Below are 25,908 nucleotides of genomic sequence, written 5' to 3'. Positions count from 1 at the left end.
AGATAAAAAGTGTCCTTGCAATTTTGTGGTGAATTTTTAAATTTCACGTTGACAGAAAAGTTGCAACAATAGCACAGAAAGTTCCCTTCTATCCATCACCCTACTTCCCCATTGTTAACTCTTTCATAGTCTGGTACATTTGTCATAGAAAACTAGAGCTGAATTATAGGTCAGTTGTAGAATGCTTCCATGCAATCCTGGCTCCTATTTCTAGTACTCCAAAAACGAATGTCTTAAAAAGTTAAGAAACAGCCCGGCAAGCACAAGGGCCTGAGTTCAATCCCAGGTTCCACCAAAAAAAAAAAAAAAAGCTAAGAAACTGGGCAGGCCAGACAGCTCAATAGACTAAAGTGCCTGCCTTGGCAAATGCTAGGGAACCAAGGTTCAATTTCCATTCCATTCCAGCTCCAACACTGGGGCACACTGAGACAGCGAATGAGACTGCGAGTGGTGGTACATGCCTGGAATCCCAGCACTTGGGAAGTTGAAAACAGGAGGATTTCTACAAGTCTGATCTGTGCAGTGAGACCCTGTAGACCCTGCACTAAACACATTTTTTTTAAAAAATCTAAGAAACTGACATGTCTACATTATTGTTAATTAAACTTTAGACTTTCTTAGCTTTTACCAGCTTTTCTATCACTATCATCATTCTATTCTAATGTCCAATCCAGAGTAGTCATTGCAAGTAATTCTTACATCTCCTTAGTCCCCTCTGGTCTATGACAGTTCTTCGCCTTTCACTTTTCATGACCATTATAGTTTTGAATAATAGTGAAAAGATATCCTGTAGAATGGCTCCCAATCTGAGTTGTCTGATTTTGTTTCTCATTTGATACTGGGATTATGGGTGTTCAGAAATTCTGGATGCATCCCCACATGTATTAAGGGTACACGACAACTACATGTTTTCAGTGTTGCCATCACTTGGTTTATTTCTTCAGTAAAGTGATGCTTGCAGTGTTTTCTCAGCATGAAGTTCCTATTTTTCCCTATCTGTACTGTTTTCTGGAAGCAAGTCACTAAATCTAGGCTACCCCTAGAGAAAAAGGGTGGAAATAAGCTCCATCTCTTACAGATGTTATACTTTTGTACATTTTTTACAGCCTTGAAAGCAAGTCTTGAACCCTCTAAGTTTGAGGGAGAAATATGTTCAATGCATTCAACTTTTATGAGAATATCTATGTGTTCTTCCATTCTATTTTTCACAATCATCTACCCATTACGTTGCTTGGAACAGGATGCTCTACAAAACTCAATCTGTCAGTATCTCCAGCAACCGTGTCAGGAAATGGACAATATTGTCTTATTCCAGTGACTGTTTCACCAGCAACCGTTGATTCTTTTGGCTGCAGAGTGGTGAAGGGGAAGGAACTTGGAGACAGTTCCTTGGAAGAGAATGCAGTCAAACACAAATGTACACACTAATTGAGTATGATGGGCTGTAATTTTCCAACTTCCTTTTGCAAAACAAGTTGCTTTTTGAGTTGAAATGTTCTCTGGCTTTCTTTCCCTCAAGTTTGGCCTTGTATGAAAGTCTTCATTTTCTAAAGGCCAAATTTGTTTCATTTTTATCTCATAACTAATTTAATGCTAATCGCACAATGACTACATTAGGCATCTTGGACTTTAACACATTGTGGAATGAAAACTCATCTATCAACATGAAAAGTGTAAGTAAACCCAAGAGTATATCCAGAGATTGTTCTCCAAGAGGATGCCACTGAGTTTTATGCTGGCTCAAGCAGGACTGAAGAAAACTGCATATTCCTGACTCTCAACATGGCAGATACTTTTGCAAACAAGGGCTCCTCTTGGAGCACTTAAGAATTCCCCAAACGGATCAGAATCTCAGACTTTTATTCCCTAATCTGATGACTGCCATATGCATGATTCACCTATATAGCATGCAAATAAGGCATCTTCTAATCTTTTTATTAATATATCCATGGAACTTAGTGTCTCCCAGAGCAGCCTGTATCACTGTTAGAAACTCTAATTTTAGACCAAGTTCTCACTATTCCTGGCTATTTCTTCACAATTTATAAATTTGTACACTTCCCTAACCACAACTTAAGGCAGATGATCAGATTTGCTTTTAAACTAACACACATCACTGTATATTTTTTGGATGCAAAAATATACAATGTAGGGGGCCAGGGAGATGGCTCAGTAGAATAAGCGCTTCCTTGGCAAGCGCAAGGGTCTGAGTTCAATCCCCAGTTCCACCAAAAAAAAAAAAAAAATATATATATATATATATATATATATATATATATATATATATAATGTATATCTTTTGAATACTGTTTCTGCTCCTGGCAAGGTAGATATTAATAGCTGTCACTCCTGAGAAGTGGCATTATAATTTATTTTTATTTACTCAATTTTCTAATTTTTCCAAAATGACCATAGACTTCTATAATAAAAACTCATGAAATCAAACATGAACATAAATGGAGAATGAAGTGGATAGTGGAAAACAAATGAGCTCAAAAGCGTCTAATGTCTTTGGTGTAGGAACACACATATATACAAATGATTTCTCTACAGCAATTAATATTCTTGCCGTATATTTCACTCTTTTATTGATGCAAGAGCTATTTATTGAAAACCAAAAATATAGCAAAAGTTCTACTAAACACCAAGAAAGAGACAAGATGAGCAAAGTTCACCCTCCCGAGCTGAAAAATGAAATTGAATGGTGGCAGACATGTCCAAGGAATATTGCGAGGGTTTGATCCCTTCATGAATCTTGTGATAGATGAATGTGTGGAGATAGCAACTAGTGGGCAACACAACAACATTGGAATGGTGGTAATACGAGGAAATAGTGTCATGGTGTTGGAGGCCTTGGAACGAGTTTAAATAATGACTGCTCGGCAGAAAAATTCATGCCCCTCCTCCAAGTGCTACTTTCACTGACTGAAGATTGGGTCATACACATTTTCATATATTAAAATTTTGTTAAATGAACTTTTGTAATAGTCAAAAAAAACAAGAAAACACTAGTGAGATATAATTTGAGCTTAGAGTGCAAAGGCAGCCAAGCACACAAGCACGTGCAGGGCCCTATGGGAGAGGCAGTTCACGGGCACTGCACCCTCCCACTCAGCTTTTGCTCTGTTCAGTGATGCCAAGAATGACAGGATGCACCTCTCATCACAGAAAGTGTAGATTTGTACACTAACTAGCATTTACAAAGAGCCTCCAGGAGGGCCATCTGTCCCTCACTGGCACATGGTTACCCTGAAAGTTAATGGCCACCCTGAAGTTAGACTCCCTGAGCTTGTAAGGACATCAGGGAAAAGTCACTTACCTTTGCTTTGGGGACAGGGAGGAAGTTACACAGAAGAGGTTGAGGAGAGAATACTGAAATTCTGCTTTAAATCCAGGAGATGTTCATTCATCACATAAACAAGGTGAAAAGGTATTATAAGTTTGCGTGAGCCTCAAGGAGATGCAGAGAAAGTAAAAGATATCTGAGAAAGAAAGCCGTGATGTGGAGTCTGAATTTTATTTCAGAGACAATGGGAAGGCTTCTATAATTAAGGTCTGCTTCTGCTTCAGCCTGCTTCTGTTCAGTATGCTGAATGAAAAATAACTGAATTAATAGAGGAGCAAATGAATAGATGGGTGAATGAATGAGTAAGTGAATGAAAAAATGTTTACATGAATGAAAGTCTAATTGATTTGTCAATAATGAATGGATGTTTGGAACTGACACTGAAAATAGATTGCAGACAAAGCCTTCTCTAATCTGGCCAGTGTGGGTGCAGCCATATTTCAGCAGTTTCACTGTCCTATGGTCCCCCATTTATGAGTACAAAAATAATAGCTTTTTTAAACTATGTCTCCACTTCTTAGGACTGTTGAAGCTAGTGTCTCTGGCTGAGTGCCTGCCTGTATGGTGTTAAACTCAGACAAATGTGTTGCATTATATTGGGGGAGTTGACAGAGGATCCAGAAGAAACCCATGGTAGCAAGAAGGAAAACAGAACTGAGGTAAACAGAAAAGCAATGATAAGAACTCCTTCAGTCCTACTTGAGCTTGAGGGCTAATTCTGGTTAATTTAGGGTATAGCAAGAGGCATTTGTGCCTCTATAAAAAAATTATTCTTTTAATATATAAAGTAGGTTTCAGTTATACTAGTTTTATTAAATCCAGAGTGTGGTCTAAACTGGGTGTCTGGAATCCAGAAATGGGCTTCTGTTACTTTCAATCAAATGAACCTTCATCAAGAGTGATGTGAGCTAGAGATAGAGATAAGAGCAAGGACCCTGAGCCGTGTAAGTCTAGATCTTGGTTCTGTCACTCGCTGGTGATGCAACGCTTTATGCTCTTGCTTAGACATTCTTACGGTACTTCACAATATTCGTCTCCTCCTCTTACTATGAAAACCAGATGTGATGACTCTAAATCCCCTGGTATGCTGCCTGAAAAATAAGGGTCACACGAAAACTTGGCATGGCTATTATTATGCCAGCAGAAATAGACCTATCATCTTTTAAAACACAGTTGCTTAATACTGAGTACATGAGAAATGAAGAAGTTCACACTCTGTAAAAATTCGCATTCTATTGTGCTCCAAAGATTTAGTGAAGTGCCTCCATAGCCCTGCTTAACTGCGCTGTGAAGAGAATCCAAGAGAATTCTTATTTCCTGCCCCATCACCACGTCTAATGTCCAACCCTCCAGGGATTCATCCTCATTCATAATGAATGCGGCAAAAAGTTAAACGCTGGGCTTTACGTTGTGATGAATATATTTTAGATGTGTTTATTGGAGAGCATCTACTCTCCTATGCTGAACTAAAAAAAACACCCCTAGAGCAACCAAAAAAGGATATTTAAGATGCGACTTCTCATTGCCTTTGTTTTGAAGCCTAATTATAGTGTTGTCATTAGTGCTGATTTGTAGAGGGGCAACAGTGTACGTGGAGTCACAGAGTTCTTGCAAAGACAGCCTTTGTAAGCATAAACATAGAGGAGTTATGCCTGGAATATTATGTTTGTTCTTTGAAATCCAACCTGCTGATTTGTGCTCTTTGTAGTTTCCTCTTCATTCCCCTCACCAGGCTTCAGAAGGGCAAAATGTACCAGAACTTCTCAGCTCCTCCACTGACAGCTGGTCCTACAAGCCCCAGTGGCACCTTGAAAGATGCAACTGGGCCCATCCAGAAAAAGGTGAGAGCCAGATCCTGAGAAACAACAATCTTAAGAATTTTTCAGAATAAAATTATATTGGCATTCCCCAGGAGAGTAATAACAGTGTCACTGTGACAAGAAATTTGGAGATGGCTGTTCAGTATGACAGCACAAACATAGGTACAGACTTTTCAGTCCAAAAAAAGATACCAAATTAAGAACAGCATAGCTTTTCTAGAAAGCTGTTCTTGTGCCAGAAGCTCACCCATCGAGAAGCGTATCAATTTTCCAAATTATTAATTCCCAGGCCCTTCAAGACCCACCAAATCAGAGGACTCTAGGGTTGGATTTCACTTGTTGTGTATGACTCCCTAATGCCTTGTAATAGTCTCGGATCATCTCTGATCTCATGAAGCTTGTTTTGCCTGTGAAAACTTTGGTAAAGGAAAAAATGTAGTGCCATGTATCCAACGTGAAAGACTTCGGATTAAAATAGAACAAAAGTTTTAATATCCCTGTATGCCACACAAAGTCTAATCATTTTGCACTATGCATTGTTTGATACACATTAAAACATATTCTGAAGCTTAGGTTACCCATCTGTAAAATAGAAACAATGTCTACTTTGGGAGGTGTGCTAGCAAGATTCAGAGACAATTATATAAAGTATCTAGCTCATTGCTCAACAAATTTTGCTATGGATAAAAGTGGAAATTATAGCTAGGTAACTGTGATGGCAAATCAATCTTTTTCTTCACTTCATTCTTTATGTATTCAAATACCCACTAGCATGAAAATACTCAAATGATGAAAAATAAAAGAAAATGAAGCAAGTCACTATGGCAAACACTGCTGGTTACTCTCCTTCTTTCCCAACAACCAATCAGCTTTTGTAGTGGTCTGTAGCAGTGATGTTGGACCACAGAGTGATCTTTTAAAAGGCAACCATGGATCACAGCATTAGAGTCTCAACTGAGGGGCCCTAGGATGACTTACCTCCAGACTTCTTCATCTGAAATACAAGTCACTTTTCACTGCTACATAATTCTCATCATTATAATCACAGGGACTGACTTCAGGAAGACTGTAATATTGACCATTGATAACTCATTAAGCAAATAGCCCAAGTAACACAAAAACCCATGACAAAGTATTCTTGATGTCAGATGACGGAGGGTAATAGATTACCAATTATTAGGGTTCACCAGAAAAGCAGAGCCAATATCTGTATCTACATATCTATATAGAGAGATAGATGTGTTTATAGATATCTATGTAGAGAAAAAGACAAAGGGCTATGGGATCATGAGAATTGGCTCATGAGCTTATGAAGGCCAAAAAGCCCAGGATCTGCCATGTGTAACCTAGAGAAGAAGAGAAGCCAGTAGCCTAACTCAGTCCTGCTGTGGAGGTACAAGAGCTAGGAGAACTGACGGTATAATTTCCAGTCAAGTCTGAGGGCTTAAGAACATGGGGCATGGGTTTGTGGAACTGCACAGATGTCATTCCCAGAGTTTAAAGGCCAGATCAGGAACTCAATGTTCCAGTTCAAGAAGAAAAAATGAATTTGCCCTTCCTCTGCCTTTTTGGTCAATTTAGGGCCTGAGCAGGTTGAATGGTGTCAGCTCACACTGCAGAGGCTGAGTCTGATTTACTTGGCCTACTGACTCAAATGCTAAGCTCATGTAGAAACATTCTCACCACATACGAGGAAATTCTGCTTAATAGCTGGTTGTGATGGTGCACACCTATAATTCTAGCACTAGGAAGGTTGAGACAGAAAGATCATTGCAAGTTCAAGACCATCCTCAGCTACGAAGTGAGCTCAAGGCCAACCTGAACTGTGTAGTGAGACCCAGTCTCAAAAAGACCAAAAAAAAAAAAAAAGGAAAGGAAAGGAAAAGAAAAAGAAAAAAAATTCTGCTTAACCAACTACTAGGTTTCTTTTAACCCAGGCAAGTTGATACATAAATTAACCATCAAAGTGACAAAATGACTAGAAAAAAACAATTTTGTGCTAAAGGGAACTAGGATTAAAATCAAATTCTAACACTAGTTTCACAAGCTAAGTATCTTAATCTTTTTGAGCCTTGTTTTTTTTGCGGAGGGGTTGTTTATTTTGGTCATTCGTTTTGTTTTAGTTGGAGTAATGTAGAATGATACCCACAAAACAGAGGTAAAGTTTAAATTAAATGAGGGAACCAATAAAAACAACCCAACACAATGACACACAATAAATTGTACGTTCTTTTTCTTTGTTAAAAAAAATCAAACACAAGATCTTGTGCTTGCCAGACAGGCACTTATGCGACTGAGCTATATCCTTGGCCCTAAATTCTAGGTTCTTTGTTCATTTTAGTGGTGTAGTTAATTCTACTATTGTTCCCAATTATTTGTTTTTCATCCAGCAAGAAGATTTCAAATATAAAAGAGACAAGATTTAATTTAAATACCAACCTGACGACTAGATGTGGAGATGGGATTTTAAAAGTATATTCAAATAAGAAAATGGGTTGGATGAAAATTGTAACAGAAGAGATAGAATTAGTTAGATTTGGAATGCATGTGTAATACAGAGCCCCCAAAGGTTATTGATTGATTAGCTAAGAAAAATAAAATAATAAAAAATAAAGTGCTAGATAAGTAAGTGGCTTATATAACTTGTGGATATTGATGCTATTAACTGGGAAGAAAGAAAAGAAATGGGTAAAAAGAAATCAAGAGCTTAGTATCCAGTATTAAATTTGGGATGCCTATAATATATTCAAGTGAAGATGTCAAATAGTCAGAGGTATATTGACAAAAGTAGAATGAGAGAGAAATGGGATGCTACTAATAATTACAATAAGACAGCGGATATAAGTCAGAACAGTCCCAGAAAGCTGGAATGTTCAGTCATACTGAATAAATGTGTTTAAGTCTTGTGGAGAAAAAATGGATTAGAGATATAGGTGGGGCATCATGGCCCCATGGTATATAAATTGTATGCAGTAGAGAAAGATGCCTTAGGAAGAGCGTTCAGAAAAGAAAAGAGAGAGGAGCCCAAGCTACAGCCTCAAGCTTTTCAGGATTGAAAGGTAGAAATTGAGGAGTTGGTGAAAATCCTGAGGAAAGCAATGGTCACCACCCCGGGGGACTGAATGTTGGGAGGTGACTGAGTACTACCTCAGTAGAAATGTAATTAAGTCTCAGTTTATCACTACTTCAGGCCTTTTACAAAAATCACAATAGTGCCACTCAAAGGTCCTTCGCCTCAAAGAATGGAGATCACTGTGATGTTTCTGATATATCTGCCCAAGCCACAGAGAAATGATTTATGTTTTTTAAAACAGGAAAGAATGAAAGAAATAGCCAATAAAGTGAGAATTTACCAGGAGATGCACTGTTTATACTCTAGCACAACCTAGTGGCACTACGTCTAACAGGCAGGTAGGTCTACAGTAGGAGTAGAAGCCACTGTGAAAGTTACCCTTTCCCCGTCTCAATTTGCCACTGGGACTTCTTGGTGCCCACCGGGATCCAGTGATCAGCAGCAAAGTGGATGGCACATGACCAGCTAGAGAACAGCTTAAACATCCTTCGAGACAGCTACTTTTAGGAAAAACCAAAGAACCCTTACTCTGTCATTTTGAGATAGCTGTAGCTATTTTTAACCATTGAGATGTGACCTCGGGTTTTTCTTAATTGATGTGCCAAGTAAATGTTTATCCGCAACCCGATGGGGAAGACTCGGCTTCAAAACAGCCAGAATTCTCCTACTCTTGTCACATTAAGACGTATCATGGAGATCAATGGAAACATTTCAACAAAAGACCCCAATTAACTGAAAGCTCAAGTCACTCCAATCGTAGCTCCCATTAGAACTAGGTTCTGAGTGAATTTGTAACTGGCATGACAAAATGAAATGTGTCTATCTTTTAGAGACAAATGGTTTCTCTGAACTTCCATGCCTTGAGCACAACTGCCATTCTGTCCTCTCCTCAGCCCAGATGAAAGAGACGGTTTAAGCAGATGATGGTCCCAGGAGGCTGGAGCCCGGTTTCCTTTCTACAAGCAAGACTGGGTTGAAAGGGATAAAGCAAGCCCAGAGATGTGTGTTGTCTCACTGAATTCCCCATTCCTTGTGCTCCTTACATAAAAGACCTTTGCATACCTGGCAACGGTAAAATGATCATCTGAAGCACATGAGACTCTCCATCTCCTTGGACCTGGCTTTAAATAAAGTCTTTTACCCTTTGGGCCAAAATAAATGGTTTGGTCAATAGCAAACAAACAAATCCCAAAAGTATAGACTTGAGATGCTTGTAACAAATTCACTGTGAAACAGACACACTTAAGGACCTCAGCAGTGATAGGCATAAGTGACAGAACTGTTGGCTTGGATTTAAACAGTTCTGATGTGACTAAGCATGGTGTCAGTCATCTGTACCAACCTCAGCTAGCACACAGTAGTCTAGCTGGTCACATTGCATTACCAGGAATGGCTAATCCACCAACATATACAGTTTCAATAAGATGTCGCTGCATTATTGGGGATCCCTGCAGTGAGGTTCCAATTCAGTCTTAATCCCAGGTTCGTGGGTTTGTGCCCCACTTCGGGCTCCGGTTATCGAGGATCCCTGAAGTGAGCCTCCAATCTCCTGCTGGGTGTTACAGTACACAACAGAGAGAAAGAAAGGATGGGAAAGAGACAAGATGGCAGTACAGCAGGGATAAGGAACAAAAGGCCATGAGGCACCCAGAACTGCAGAGGGGATTTGAAGAGGAGATTGCCATCAGAGGACTCGAGAGGACAAAGGTGATTTGGTACTAAAAAGGATCTTGCTCTGGAGAGTCTATTAATCTTAGCGGGCAGGAAAGGATGGCCCATCCCTAAAAACACCATGGGAAATCTCAAAAGAGTGATATGACAGTGTATCCCCTTAGGGAAGTACGAAAAATTAGCCATTGTGAGTGGTGGTCCTCACAGTGCCCTGAAGCTCACTGTGACAGTGGTGATAAGGCAAGCCTTTTCCTGAGTCACCCAAAAGGATCTTTGTCTTACAGATCAGGTTTTGAAAAGAACTCCTACACAGAAGTAAGACACGTAAGTCATCTGGCAGCAAGTCAACATGAGGGCCATAAGGAGTTAAGCTGCGGTTACTTTTCACAAGTTCAGGGCTCCAGGAGTTCCACCAAGTCTGCTGCCAAAAATACATACAAGCAGCATGAATGAAAGACCAAAGCTACAGCCCTCAGATTTGGTGAAAAATGGCACCTTCAAACACTTTCTCCTGGACCCACACCAAGGTAGAGTACAAAGCCACTACCTCAATGAACTCAAAGCTGAAGACAGATCCATCATCACATAACCAGTTGAAGATTTAAAACATCATCACTGTAAGATTTCAAATGAGAAAATGACAAACATGTTATGGATAAAGAATTCCTTAGCCAGGGAGATAGCTCAGTGGCATAGGCACCTGCCTAGTAAGCACAAGGTCCCAAGCTCACCCCAGTACTGGAAAAAAAAAAAATTCCAGTGTCTAAGAATTCCTTACCTGGATTGTTCAACAAGACTACAGACGGTTATTAGACTCCCATTCTGACCAAGTTCGTAAATAATTTCAATTTGTTAGGGCTCAGTTATTAGCAAATACAGTTCTTGAAATGTCAGCACTAACTCACACATTTTTCTTTTAAATGTAGCTAATGACTTATGTGTAGCATGCTTTTAATTGTTTCCTGGCTCTGCAATAATTCCTCACATTTTCAAAGTGCTAGTGTAACATACAATCCCTTATAAATACTTTTCTCCCTGAGGGGAGTGGAGAATGACAAGGACTGAAGAGTTAAATCATTTTTCTTAGGCAATCCAGCAGGCCTAAACAGGGATAAACGACTCACAATGATAATACAATGGCATGTCTGGGAAGTGGCATTACTTCTGTGTCACATTAGTGGACACCTATGGGGAACAAAATACTGTGGTAGATGCAGCAGGATGTTAAAAAAAAAAAAAAGATGAGGAAAAAACTTTCTTTACCTCTTACAGCTTAAAACCTAGAATAGGGCATAACATGCAGGTTCACAAATATCTGAACTGTAAGGCAAACTTTGGTACACTTTCTCCAAAAAGCACTAGAAAGTGCTAGAGGGCCATTAACAGAAACTGAGAAGCCCCAGAGACGACTCTAAGGCAAAAGCCAGGATTTGAGGCAAAGCCTAACAACTGCCCCTGGCCCCACTGCCAACACACTTGCCCCTTGCTAACAGAACACTGCTTTCTCCTTTTCGACTGCTTCTGCATTTTACCAATAGGAGACATGTTTTTTAAAGTATAAAAGCAAAAATAATATTTGAAAATCTGATCCTAGCATGTTCCAGGAGAATTTCTTAAAGATTCTCTTGCCCGCAAGAAATAAATAGGCAATTTACAAAAACAGAAATGTAAATGGATAATAGGCTTATAAAAATGTTCAATCACATTAGTAATCAAAGAAATGCAAATTATAATGAATTACCATCATTCCCTCTTAAATGGGCAAAGATTTCAAAGCATGATAAAATTCAACCCTGGTGAGAATAAGAGGAAATGGGCATTATCCTACACTCTTGAAGGGAGTGCAAATTGCTGCAACTTTTCTAGATGGGCAATTTAGAAATGCTTAATCAAAAGCCTTTAAAATGTACACACCCTTTGACCCAACAATTCTACTGCAATTATTCCCTAGAGATGGAGACAAACATCTATTTGCAAGGATCTTTATCACTTCATCACTGTTGCTAATTGTGAGAAATTGAAAACACTCTAAATGTCTGAGATTAAACAAATTGCTATAACACAATGGAATAATATTCAATCATTGATGATGATGGTGTTGTAGAACATTTTTATTAATGCAAATAGATATTTGTGTTATACCATTAAATGTACAAAATGCATTTATTACATGCCAAGGGTATTTTTTTTTAGTTTGTTTAAGCATGCATCTGTACTGATAAATTCAAAGAATGTCATCTCAAATGGTAGAAGCACCCACACACTGCCTTCAGCCTTTCTATCCACGGGTATTCTCAATGTGCCAGCTCACGTGTAGGGCAGAATTTTTGCCCTTTACACAGAGCCCTACCTAACTTGATTTCCCAGAAGCTTCTGGGTATTCAAAAATTTAATTCAAATATATATTTCTGCTCTGAATACATCTATCTCACTGATATGAAAAAATAGCTGACCAGGGCCAGCCGTCAGGAGGCTTCTGGTTTCACCATGTTTATTGCTCACCTCTGTGTCAGCCTCAGGGCTTGGAAACAGAAAAAGGTCTCCACATCTCTATCTTGACTGCCCAATTCAAAATACTATACAGGTCTTCAGAAGAAGAGATTTCCTCACTAGAAACTGTCCTCAGAAGGTAGGTTTATTCTTGTTTGTACACACAAAACACATCTGTACACATACAAACACATACATGCACATGCAACGCACCCCAGAACTTTGCTTTTTCCCAGGATTTCCCCAGCAGAAAAGTCAAAGTTCATATTGCCCAGGAACAGCCAGTCCTCCATCCACTTTTCTCCCACTTCCAGTTTATCCAGCAAGGAAAAAGAAATACATGAGGGTCAAGAGATGCCGAGGGAATCCTACTCAACAAATACACAGTCTGATTTGACCCTTTGAGGACTTCAAAATGGGAACCAGGAGCCACTTGGGGCCCGCTAGGGAATTTGTCTGAGTCCGGCTGCCTCTAAAGCAATTCTCCACCTGCCCTGATGGCTTTCAGAATGTCTGGGTAAGTCACTCGGACAGCTTAGTTCACTCCTGGTTTCTCACTCCTGGAAAAATAAAAGATAGGCCTGTCACAGCCAATAACTGTAACAGTAGGCACTGGTGTGCTTTGCATAGCTTGACTCTGTTGGGTAAACAAGGAGATTGCTTAGCAATCCTCTGTTGGATGAGGGTCAGTCCATGGTGTAGTAATGACTAACTTTGCTGCCTGTCCCCATGGACACTGACCATTCCTGGATTCACATACTGCTGTAGATATCAGGAGAACCTTACACATCCCAAGTTCAAATTTCTCACTTTGAAGATGAGAAATACAGTTTCATTAAAAAATAAATGGCTAACTACATTTAAACCTCTGCGCTATCTCCCCAGACCAAGTGAAAGTATTTTAACCACAACTAAAACACCTACTTGGGTGACATTAGAATTGAGTTGAAGATCTATGTAATCTGGATCAAGCAAAATTTGTTTCTATGGTTTGCAGGAAGTGTAGTGCATCATGGTTGCCAGGTGTGCTAATACCCACGAAGATGCTCCCCGCCCGCCCAACCCTGGACATGAAGGTCCAACTGCTAGTTCCTGAACAAACTAGTAGCCTAAACCTCTGAATTCTCTTGTCAGTGTTGTCTGTTACCATCAGAAATAGAGTTTTCATGAAACTCCAAGCAGCTTAAGTGAGGCTCAGAAAACCTCACTTCTATGGATTTCTTGAAAAGATGTCTTTATATAACATATGGTTTTGTATAACTTTCAAGAGGAAAGGTTTTTTTTAATCTTTTATTATTTATTTATTTATTTGATACAGGGTCTCATCATGCAGCTCAGACTTGTAGTGATCCTCCTGCCTCAACCTCCCCAGTGCTGGGATTACACAGGCATGTGCCACCATGCCCAGTTTCGGTGGCCAACACAGCACACACAGGGGTCAGGGGCCAGTTCAGATTGCAGTACCAGGGAACAAACCTGGGTCCTTGAACTTTCCAAGCAGGCATTTAAACCTCTGAGCTATCTCCCCAGACCAAGTGAAAGTATTTTAACCACAACTAAGACATCTACTTGGGTGACATTAGAATTGAGCTGAAGATCTACTTAATCTGATCAAGCAAAATTTGTTTCTATGGTTTGCAGGAAGTGTAGTGCATCATGGTTGCCAAGTGTGCTAAGATGCTCCCTGCCCCCCCCCAGGATGTGAAGGTCCTGCTGTGAGGATACCTGCAACTTCCAGACTATACATGAGTAAAAGAGGAAAAATGAGGCACATAATGGAAACAGCCGGAGGCTGCTCTCAGAAACATTCTTCCAAAGTTCTTTTAAAAGAGACTTGACAGAAATTTTCTCAAATTTGACAGTCATTCTAAATGTTTATCTGACATTATTTAAAAACAAGTTATAAAGTTGGAAGGAATTTTCCTTTAATTGTCAATAGTGAAAAATAAATTTTGATCAACCATGTTGGAGAGGAGGTTTAATTACCCTTATAGTCTCTATAGAAAATGACATTATGAAATGCCACATGAATAGGATAATCAAAGAATATTCAACTAAAATGAAAAAAGCATTATACAGTAATACCAGAAAGTCAATTTAAAAATAGGCTATTTGTCTGATTTTGTGAAGTCTGTGATATTTGTTAGCTTTTAAGAAACCATTATTTTTAAAGGTTTCTTATTCTAGATAAATAGCCCATTCATACTTAATTTTTTTTTGTTCTATGTTCTCTTCCTTAAAGACAAAGTCAGACTTGTATAAACTTCAGGCCCTAGAAAACCTAAGTCCATCTGTGGTTATCACTTTTACACTAATATGAATAAAAAGCAATATTACATGTGTACCAGGAAGCTATAGTTAGATAAACTATCCCTTTTCATTTTATTTTATTCTCTCATGCAATTCTATTATAGCCAGAAGATCTTTAATCAAAAAGGAGGACCCCAAATATGATATTCTCACTTCAACATGCTCCTGCTTCTTCTTAGCTAAAGATCTGAGTTTACAATTATCTCTCTTAACCTCCATGTATTTTTATTTTATCAGAAGAGAAACTGATGCACATGGATGTAGCCACACAATGCAAATTAATATTGAGCCTCAGGGCCTCTGGTTTCCTAGGTTAAGAGTAACAGAGATGTCCTACTCTGATAGAACCACTCTTCTCTTGTACATGGTGGAGCCTAAGTCACTCCTCAAAGATGAGGTTAGTTGATGTCTTAAAGCAGTAAAACCAGCTCTGAGTAACTTGATGATAGGTGATAGATGATAGACAGACAGACAGACAGACAGACAGACAGACAGACAGATGTTTTGGAAGAGAAACTCCCCCATCACCTTAACCAAAGGATAAGCAAAATCATTCACTATTCTTAGAAAAAATAAATGCTTAACATTATGAACCATAATATTATATCCAAAGGGTAGGGGCTGGGGAGATGGTTTAGTGGAATAAGCACTTACCTGGCAAGTGCAAGGGCCTGAGTTCAATCCCTGGTTCCACCAAAAAAAATAAAAAATAAAAAAATAAATTAAAAAAACTATATCCAAAGGGTAAACTTAAAGTCTCTGCTCAGGCAGTGTGGCCGCTCCTTGGTTTTATTAAAGGAGTTATCCTTAGTGTCTGCCCTGGACTTTAATCTGCTAAATTCAGTGATATAACTGGCTTGAAAATTAGCTGCAAAAGCCTGTTTCATTGCACAGGAAGGATGAGAAGGTAACATTGGTTGCAGTAGCACAGGGCTATCCCTAACACTGCTATGGATTTCAGAGCATGGAAGCAGTCTGGGCTCTTCCCATGAATCTCAGTTCTCCTTCAAGGCAGCTGGTCTTCCCAAAGAAATGAGTTCTAAAACATGAGGTACTACGGTACTGAACCCACAGGCTTTGATGTGTCCTGAGAGAGCAAGAGTAGCCTGTCTGAACATAGAGATTTTTGCTCCCAACCCATAGAGGAGAGTTGAACCAAGTGTTTACCATCCTGTCTCTTCCCATTTCTCCATTCATTGCCACTACCAATGAAGAAAGGGGACAGAATCTATAAAATGTGACAAGACAACAGTCCCTTATCACTTCACCACTAAATTATTATAGAGTACAGCTTGCAATCCATAGAACTTTCTAAATGCATCTAAGAAAGCTGTCCTGAGAAGCTCAGCATTTCAGTAGGATGGAGAGATTTGACTTTGCTTCAGCCACAGTAAGGGAAAGGGGTGGGGAAACCAGTATCAAGCTTCCAGGAGGTGCAAAGGTTGCACTGCCACATTCACAACTGCAGAACAGGTGAATGTCCAAACAGATACTGATGGTATGCTCAACAGCCTATTTTTTAGGGTAATAATATCATTAAGCTTCTCTTCTGGAGGGTTAATGACTTAAGTTTGCAGATCAAAAATTAGAGAAAAAGAGGGCTACAAGGATAGCCAACATTTTGGCCCTAGCCCTTCAAGGTCAGTGAGGACTCGGGACATAAGAGAACCTCTACTGTAACATCCTGGAAATCAGTGGTGTCTCAAATGTTCTGATCAAGGAGATTATGGGGCCACAGAGGAAAGGGATCGATGATGTAAAGTGTGCCTAAGGAGAGTCACATGGAGAGAAAACGTTCTCTCAGGCTTTCACAGAGAGCACATTGGTCAAGCAATGGCCATGACTCATCCACATGGCTCTCAATAACAAAGGATCTGCAAAGTGCTATACAGAGTTTCAGGGTAAATCCTGAGGGGATTTGACTGACCTTGTCAGATATCAAAGTTACATTCTTTGTTATATATGTCTTGCTTTATCTTGGTCTTAACCATCCAGCAGAAAAATATAAAAATAAGGTATAAAAAGTAAAGCCATATTAATATGCTGAGCTATAAAAGGCTCAAATCAAACACTTCTGACATTGCTAGTCATGTGGATAACCCACTACTATTATACACTACTGGACTATATTGGATTACTTTGCTGAATTCAAGCACCTACAATATATGAATGACAAAGGAATACCTATCTCCGAGAAAAGTAAACAAAAAAGAGGGATATAAATGAAGGAACTTTTTATAGATAGATAGATAGATAGATAGATAGATAGATAGATAGACAAAGTAGTTAGCATAGATATACAGGTACTTTCTCTTAGTTCAATGAGAAGAAAGTTTTGAACCAATAGTGTCTAAACAAGATATCATGTCTGCATCTTGTACTGTGAATAACTACTATGAAGACAACAATATACAATATATTAATTATTGTAACTCTCCTACTAACCTGTTTTAAAACTATCTCATTGCTACTTCTTTCTCAGTAAAATATAAAAAAGAACAGGTAAATGCTATTTCCCCAATTTGCAAATGATGACACAGATATTAAAATAAGCTAGGCAACTTGTCCAAGAGCACAGAGGCTATATGTGGTAGAACTAGGATTGGCATTAGCTCTTTTAGGGGCTGAAGCTAAAGCTTAGCTCCCATAGATCAAAATTAAGCTCTACTGTCTTTAGCCATGTTACAGAAAAAATAACTTCAGTACTATGAATAACTACTATGAAGGCAACAATATGCAATGTATTCATTATTGTAACTGTCCTACTAACCTGTTTTAAAACTGTCTCATTGCTATTTCTTTCTTAATAAAATATATTAAAAAATAAATCAATTTTTATTTATGAAAAAAATAAAAACAAAGTAGGATTCATAGAGTAGCATTCTTGTTTATAAAATTCTCCTCTTTTACCTTGTCCTCTGATGCCCCATGCTCTTGTAAAAGACAGAGTGTCGTGTCCAGCTTCATTTTTGACATTCCCTGATCTCAGCACGCATACTCAGCTTGCTGACTGATTTGGGACCCTGAATGCTTCCCACAGTGTGTTTTGTTTTTAATCAACTCTAATTGGTCTCCTTCTCCCCTTTGTGAATTATAATACGCTTTGCCTCCAGGCATGTGTCACTCACATAGCTCCACAATTCCTCTAGCTTCAGGAATACATCAAAGCAAATCACATTGATCACTGCCAATTGGTTCTCAGGACTCAACAGCACACTGCCAGCAAGAGTGACAAGGAGACAGCTCTGAAGAGAAAATGTTTGTCCTGATCCACTAGAATGACCTTCCGATGGCCAACTCCAAGAATTGGCAAGTAGGAGCCTGTCTTTCTCAGAGAAAATATTACAGTACTTGAACAAAATTGTACCATGCTATCATATTTTATGCCATTTTAAATTTCAGGATAGGGATGGCCAGCCAGATAGTTCAGTGAATTAAAGTGCCTGCTTAGGCAGGCCAAGGGATGGGGTTTGATCCCCTGCATGCCACGCTGGCCCAGCGATTGAGACTGAGCTTGGTGGTACACACCTGTAATCCCAGCACATGGAAGGCTGAAAACAGGAAAATCACTATGAGTCTGATCTGTGAAGTGAGACCCTGTAGACCTTGTACTAAATATTAATTAATTAATTTCAGGCTAGGCTAGTAAAAGAGGAAAAGAGTTGATTGAGTGAAGTAGGTGTCTTAGTCCATTTTGTGTTGCCATAACAAAATACCTATGACTATGGACTTTGTAAAGAAAGGATGTTGATTTAATTCACAGTTTTGGAAGTTGAAGAGCATAGCACAAGGACTGCCTTCCGATGCAGCTCACAGTGGACACCATGATGTAGTGGGAGTGTGTGCAAGAAAGGCCACATGGCGAGAGACTGCAAAGATGGCCAGAAGCACCAAGTTGCCATCCAACATTGTCTTAGAACTCATGGACTCCTGTGAGATCTACCCCAAGGCCTGAGATACAAGGGTAACCATGTTCCAACCACCTCCCACTAGGCCCCACCTTTCAAAGGTCTCACCATCTTTCAATACCATTACACTGCAGATTATGATTTCAGCTTGTAAACCATTAGGGACAAACAAGACTCAAAGAGTAACCGCAGGGCTCTCAACCTTGGGCCTATTTAATTACAAACTGGATAATTACTCATTGAGGAAAAGGAGTCTTGATATTGTGGGACATTTAGCAGCATCAAAGTGTTAAGCAGTGGAATGGTTAGCCGATAGCATGCCTTAAAGTCAAGCAGTCAAAATTGTCTCTGGATATTATCAAATGTCCCTTGGAAGGAAGACTTGTCTCTGGTTGACACCACTGGACTCGAGTGTATTACACCAGAATCAGATGCAGCTTTCCTACATATGATCAAGACTCCAGGTAGGCTCAAAGACCTGTATTATACTAAACCCTTTCAGCATATACCCTCAGCACACCATGCATAAACACTGTGTTGACCACAGGTACATACAAATGCACCTCCATTAAGAGTAATGAGAGGATTTAGCTTTCTTTACAACAGTTTTATGAATCAAATCTTCCAAGACCAAGCACAAGTAATGTAAGAACCACATTTACAGGACATTGACCCACCCTATTTTCTCTGTATATCCACATTCTTGACAAATAGAACAGAACACTGGGTTATAATACACCAGAGAAGCTGGTCACCCATCAGATGGAACACACATTTATTTAAACATTATTGTTCATATAAATTCTGTCCCTCTACCATTTACAGAATTAAACAACAGCATAGAGAGCAGGATGTTCAGATGCAAAGAGAAAAGTGATTCTCAGATGAGGTATGAAGAGATGGAGACCTGAAAGAGCAGCCCCTCTATAAATGCCAGCACAGCATCAGGGATTGCATTTGACTTTGAAGGAACACCAACTAAAACTATACCTATAACACAGTCTTGCTTTCATAGCCTTGTTGAATTGACCCCCAAAACTATACACTAAGAAAAGATGCAAAGAGCCACAGAAAACAACTGAAGTTGGATAAGTATGGAAGACAATAAGAGACACTACTTTAATTGGATTCCACTTTAAACCTGAGGATCCATTCATCACATCGAGGCCATCTGCAAAGACTATTGACCCTGGTCATGTGAAAAGTCACCTAGGTTTGAGAACAGGGTAAAACACTCAGTCAAGTGTCATTTATTCTCCTTCCCTCCCTTTCTCCCTTCTCTTTTTGCACAACCTCTATTCCATCACCCTTTTCTTTCTCTGCTACTAGAATGACATTAACATCCTTTGGTATATATTTATGTAAGTCAGTTTTATGACAGCGAGTTTTGCCCCAAGGTACCAATTCCTCAGGGATATTGAAATTCTAACTGAATCAAGGGTGATAGCCCCATAAAGGTGGGTGCACACATTTATATGCCACAAATACAGCAATTTGTATATGTCATCCTAAGCTACTAATGGTGGTAAATTGGTGCTAACATAGAATTCCAGTCATTCTCTGCTTACTTAGATTAAGTGAGTTTAGCAGTAAAAGCCATGCTAAGAGTCCCTAAAACTGGAGTATTAAAAGATACCAAGACTGGGCTAAAGTATGTAGTGTTATTGTTGAATAATAAGCCAAGCATAATAACCCTAGCAATTCTTGAAATGGAACTGAAATTCTAGAAAAAAACTTAAAACTTCACTTGTTATAGAAAATTTAATTGGAGGTTAATATCTAAGCATATAACAATGCAATAGCAAAATGAAATTAAAAATAGGTAAGGCCTGGGCTGGGGAGATAGCTTGATGGTCTAAGTACCTGCCTGGCAAGCACAAGGATGCAGGGTTGATCTCTGGTACTGCATGCTATGCCAGCCTCAGAACCCCAGGTGCTCCGTGCTGGCCACTGAAACCTGGCAAGGTGGTACATACCTAGAATCCCAGCACTGGAGAGGCTGAGACAGGAGGATCACTATGAGCCCAAGTCCAAGCTATGTAGCAAGACCCTATACCAAATAAATAAATAGAAGATCTAAAAATGTTTAAAATATATATACAAGGCTTGAACAAACATTTTTCAAAAGAAGGTACGTAAATGGCCAACAGATGTATGAAAAACTCTCAATATCACGAACCATCAGAAAAATGAAAACCACACCAAGATTAGATGTCACTTTATCTGTGTTGTGGCTGTTAATCTTGATTGCCAACCTTAGTACCCTGAGAGATTAAGTAAAGCACAATTCTGAGCACGTCTGGGTGTATCTGGGGACAAGATCCTGAGCTCTGTGCCTGATAGCTGAAATCTTCCTGTCTTCTGTTCTATTTCTTGAATATGAGGAAGTGAATAATTTTGTTCTGCCTTGTCCTCCTGCTGTGATGCAGCTGTCTGCCGACTGGGACACTGAAATCTCTGAATCTCTGAGCCAAATGAAGCTCCTCCACCTTTAAATTACAGATGTTATATACATTTTCCTGACCACAGAAATGCTAATCGATACAACTGTCAAAAATACAAAAGATAAATAATTTGTGAGAGAATGAGGAGAAATGGAAATATACCAAAAACAACATGGAAGTTTTTCAGAAAGTTCCAAGTAGAATTTCTATATAATGCAGCAATCCTACTACTTGGGTACGTATTCAAAGAAATTAGGACAGTTGTAAAAGAGATATAAGTATCGCATGTCCACGACATTATTCACAATGGCCAAGATATAGAATCAAATATCATTGAACTATGGGTTCACTAATGAATGAATAAATGGACTTTAAAAATGCGATGTATATTAATACTATCTGATCATAAGTGGAATCCTGCCATTTGTGAGAACAGGGATGGAAATGAAAATTTTTATGTCAAGTGAAATAATTCAGGCACAGAAAAGCAAATATTATATGGTTGCACTTACATGTGGAATCAAAAAAAAAATGTTCTCAAAGAGAGAGATTGTACTGTTACTTATCATAGTCTGAGATAGTTGGGTCTTACTAGAAAGATAAATCAAAGAATTCATACTGACAGTAAGAGAGTAGGAATGAACTTCAAGAGATCTAGTGTACAACAAGAAGACTATAAATGATATCATATTATTGAAAATTGTAAAAAGAAGGAGTATTCTATGCTCTTGTCATAAAAATAACTAAATGAGGGGGCACCTTTGTTCATTAGTTATATTAAAAATTTCAGTGTTTGTATACTTGAAAACATCGTGCTGTATGTTATCTGTTCGCTCCTCCAAATAATAAAAAAGAAAGGGAGAAAGCCTTGCTCCAGACTGACCCGCATACACATAGGTGATAGAACCAAGCTAGTAGGTCCCAGTGAATCAGAATAGGGTCTGGCATCTTCTAGGAAGATCACAGAGAGAGAGGAGAATTTTTGATGTACCTCCTATTAATGTTCAATGGCCCAATATGCATGGACTAATCTCTTTTCATCAAGGCATCTAAAAAGACACTGGTGGGATTGCTCTAATAATATTATGGAGCAGTGGTGGTGAACCTACAGCACACATGCAGCAGTGGGCACACTAGCCCTCTCTGTTGTCGCATGAGCCAAGTGCTTGAGTTGTTTTTTTTCTAAACTGGAACCTCGGTATGCAGGTTCCATTACGTTGTTGGCACTTGCAATAAATAAGTGAGTTAGCATGGTAGTTTAGGAACTCAGATCTCTAACACTCACCATCACAGTCATAGAGCATGTCCATTGGACCAGCCAGGACCATGCCCTCTAATCCATGTCCTTTGGACCCGACTGAATATCTATCGGCTGTGAAAGACTCCTTCCTCCAGGGATACTGGGAAGATTAAAATTCTGGGTTCTCTTTTGTACTCATCACGGCTTGTTTCAGATGTGAAATCTCATCCAATAAATTTACGTTCTCAAGCTTCTGACCATTACTCAGACCAATAGACATGTGCCCAAATAGATCTAATCTTCGCCCCAACGCTTCTCTTATATAAGGAGAAAATCATGCAATAACATAATCTTACCCTAAAGACTACATAATCCAATATTGTCTTGAAAGGTCAAGAAACCTCCTTCAGAGCACATATGACCTAGATTTAGATGCCATAAGAGATACAGCATTAAATATCACTGGGTCGCATAGAGAAAAATATTTATTCTCAGTAAAACGTTTATTCTTCTTCTGGGAAATGGCTGTTCAAGTCTTTGTTATTAGAATGTTTTCTATACGGTGCTTCTATAATATTTGCTAATCTTTTTAGACAATAGGGAGCAGGCTCAAGGCTCAGAGACTTCATAAGCCACAGTGCCTATCCAGACATTAATAACATTACACTGCTTACATTACATTTATTGCTGTGGCTACTTCCTATTTGTACTCAATTCTGTTGCTCTACTTATAGCTTTATAAAGTTGCACTTTAAATAAAGTTAAAATAAATAAATTTACTGGAAAATATAATATTAAGTAAACAGTAATGTAGTTGATACAAGAAAGCAAAAATATCATCAAGTGCCACGCAAATGGCTAACATTTGAGAAAAATTTATTTAATTCCTATGCTTTATGCACTGGTTAGCTTTCTTCCTGCTGAAGCAAAATGCTCAACACCCAGAGCATAAAGGAGGAGAGAGTGAATTTGGTTCATGGTTTTAGAAGATTCAGACCCTGGGCAGCTTGCTCCAAAGCAGAAATGGAGGGGAGGAAGGGCATGGTAGAAGTTGTTCAAGCCATGGCAGCAGGAAGCAGAAAGTAAAGGCAGGAGCTGACAAAAAAAACTGTGTCCCCCAAGGCCACACCTCAGAGACCCACCTCTTCCTACCAGTACGTACCTCTGAGCAGCACATTTAGCTATGAGCTCATCATTGGATCAACCCAATGAGTTTACCCTTTTGATCCAGTCACCTTCCCATACCTCCACCTCTGAACAAATGAGACTTTGGGGAGCTATTGCAGATCTAAACCACAACACCTAGTTCACTAACAAGGAGACCACAACAAAGAGAGCTTGACCAACATCACATCTTCAATTTGCAGCGAAGTCAGGATTTGAACTAAGTTCTCAGGATGCCTAGACTCACCACTAAACCTGTGTGGTGGATGCTGCTGTGTGCCTCCATGGCCTCCCCTTTAGAAAAGAGGCATTGCCTCTCCAACCAGAAAGAATTATTAGGGATTAACAGCTCTTAGCAGTGTCCCCTCTAAAAAACTGCTGGCATGTAAAGAAAATTGCTAAGGTCATGTGATATTGATTTAATGATACATATATATCTGGTGTTCAGCCTAAGTTTCAAGCCCTTGTAATTTCCTAAGTCATGGGATAATAGGAACATCTTGGGTGGTATTTGGTCTTTTCTCTGGTTCCTAACACAAGGGCTCCTATGACCCTTGCAAATTAATGGGGTGAGTGGTGGCCCTCAGGCAGCTTCAGCATGGAGGTGGTTATCAGGAAGATTAAAATATGATTAGAGGATTGACATTTTTCAGTCTGATATTCAAATTACTAGGGAGAGGAAAGGGGCAGGGGATTGAGCTAATCACCGATGGCCAGTGATTTAAAACTCCTAAATGGCAAGGTTCTGAGAGCTTCCAGTTGGTGAACACAGTCGCATACTGGAAGGGCAGTGTATCATTGGTCCCCAGGACAGATAAGGCTGCACTAAGAACCCTTATAGACCTCACCTCATGTACTTCCTATCTGAACTTTGTTGAGATTCTCTATAACAATTTGGCAAATGCAAATCAAGTGCCCTCCTGAGGTCTGTGAGCCATTCCAGCACATTTATCAAACCTGAATGGAGAGGTTGTGGGAGTCTCAGGATTTTCAAGCAATCTGTCCAAAATTTCCATAATCTGTAACTTATAATTGGCACCTGAAATGAGGGCAAGCTTATGGAATTTACCCTTTAACTGTGGGCTCTGGTATTAACTCCAGGTATTCACCAACTGAGTTGAATTAAACTGTAGAATACCCAGCTGCTGTCTGGAGACCTGGAGAGTTGATAGTGGGGAGAAATCCTCAACCATTCAGTGTCAGAAGTGTTGTAGGGGTAGATTAGCTGCCCTATACCTAGGTGCAGCCTTGACCCCATAAAGGTCATCAGTGTCACAGGGAGGAAGTATGTCACTTAAACTCTCTAGCTGCAGAATTGGCTCTTGCTGAAGGACTACACTGAGGGGTCAGCTAGAAGTTTTGTGGTCATTTTCTTTTCAATCAATCCTCCCTCTGCCTGGTCCTGGTTCTTCTGTTCCCTGAGTATGAATTCAGGTCTCCCCATTAACTCTCCACTAAATCCCTTGTATATTTGCCTTAGACCTGGCTTCTCAGAGAACCTGAAAAACATCACATTTCCTCTCTTTTCCAAAGGAAAATGTAGTTACTTACCAGAACACTACATCACCCATGAAATGGGGCAACAGCAAATAAATATCAACATTTTAGTTTTCAGTGACCAGATCACAATTTTGTAAGACATCAAAAGCTGTGATAAAAATTTTTCACATCAGGCTGGCCAAATAGCTCAGTGGATTAAAGCACTTGAAAGCAGGTGCAGGGGCCAGGGGTTCAATCCCCAGTCCTGCCATGCTGGCCACACCCCTGGGGCAGCTGAGACAGTGATTCAGACTGGTGGTGTGTGCCTGTAATTCCAGTGCTTAGGAGGCTGTAAACAGGTGGATCACTATGAGTCTGACCTAGTAGTGGGACCCTGAACACCTTGTAGACCCTTCCCTAAAATACACGAAAAAAAATTTTACATCAGGAAACAAAATTGAGCGCAATCTTAAGTAATAAATATAATTTTAAGGAGATGCATTTTAATTGAAACTGAATTATTGGATTATAAAGGAGGGCTTAAACTTCTACTATAGTGTCAACTGAAGATTTAGATCTAATTCTTGAAATGACAGCTGCAAATATAGAGATTTAAATATTTGAGTGTATAGCCACCTCAGATAAGAATCTACATCCATTAGAAGATTATTTTAAAATTCTAAAAGGACTATGACATAATTCCAAAGATGTGAACCAGAACAGAACTTAACAGGAGAGTTTCTCCACCTAGCAAATTTGATAGACATTTCACCACGTCCCGCATGGTAGCTCAGGGAGTGCAGACCTGAGTGAGAAAATTTGATACCACCACGGAATTAGCAATGTATTAAAGGGCTGGGGCTCTTTTCATCACTTTAAATATTGCTAAATTGGCACTGGGGAGATAGCTTGGCAGTCTAAGAACCTGCCTGGCAAGCACAAGGACCCAGGTTCAATTCCCAG

The 25,908-nt window shown here is 39.4% G+C and overlaps 1 protein-coding gene and 1 pseudogene across 4 annotated transcripts in view; one reads left to right on the top strand and one right to left on the bottom strand.

Moving 5' to 3' along the window:
• The window catches only part of Agbl1 (ATP/GTP binding protein like 1), a 958,008-nt gene that overhangs the window by 915,542 nt on the left and 16,558 nt on the right, over positions 1 to 25,908 (bottom strand). The window lies entirely within an intron of this gene.
• Positions 2,662 to 2,989, top strand: LOC111815486 (annotated as a pseudogene). Its single transcript, XR_002820167.1, has one exon. The product of XR_002820167.1 is annotated as a small nuclear ribonucleoprotein G pseudogene (transcript).

This window comes from Octodon degus, unplaced genomic scaffold (genome assembly GCF_000260255.1).
Source record: "Octodon degus isolate 3935 unplaced genomic scaffold, OctDeg1.0 scaffold00002, whole genome shotgun sequence".
In the NCBI taxonomy this organism is placed as follows: domain Eukaryota; kingdom Metazoa; phylum Chordata; class Mammalia; order Rodentia; family Octodontidae; genus Octodon; species Octodon degus.
The sequence above is the reverse complement of the archived record's forward strand: the minus strand, read 5'-3'. Positions and strand labels throughout refer to the sequence as shown.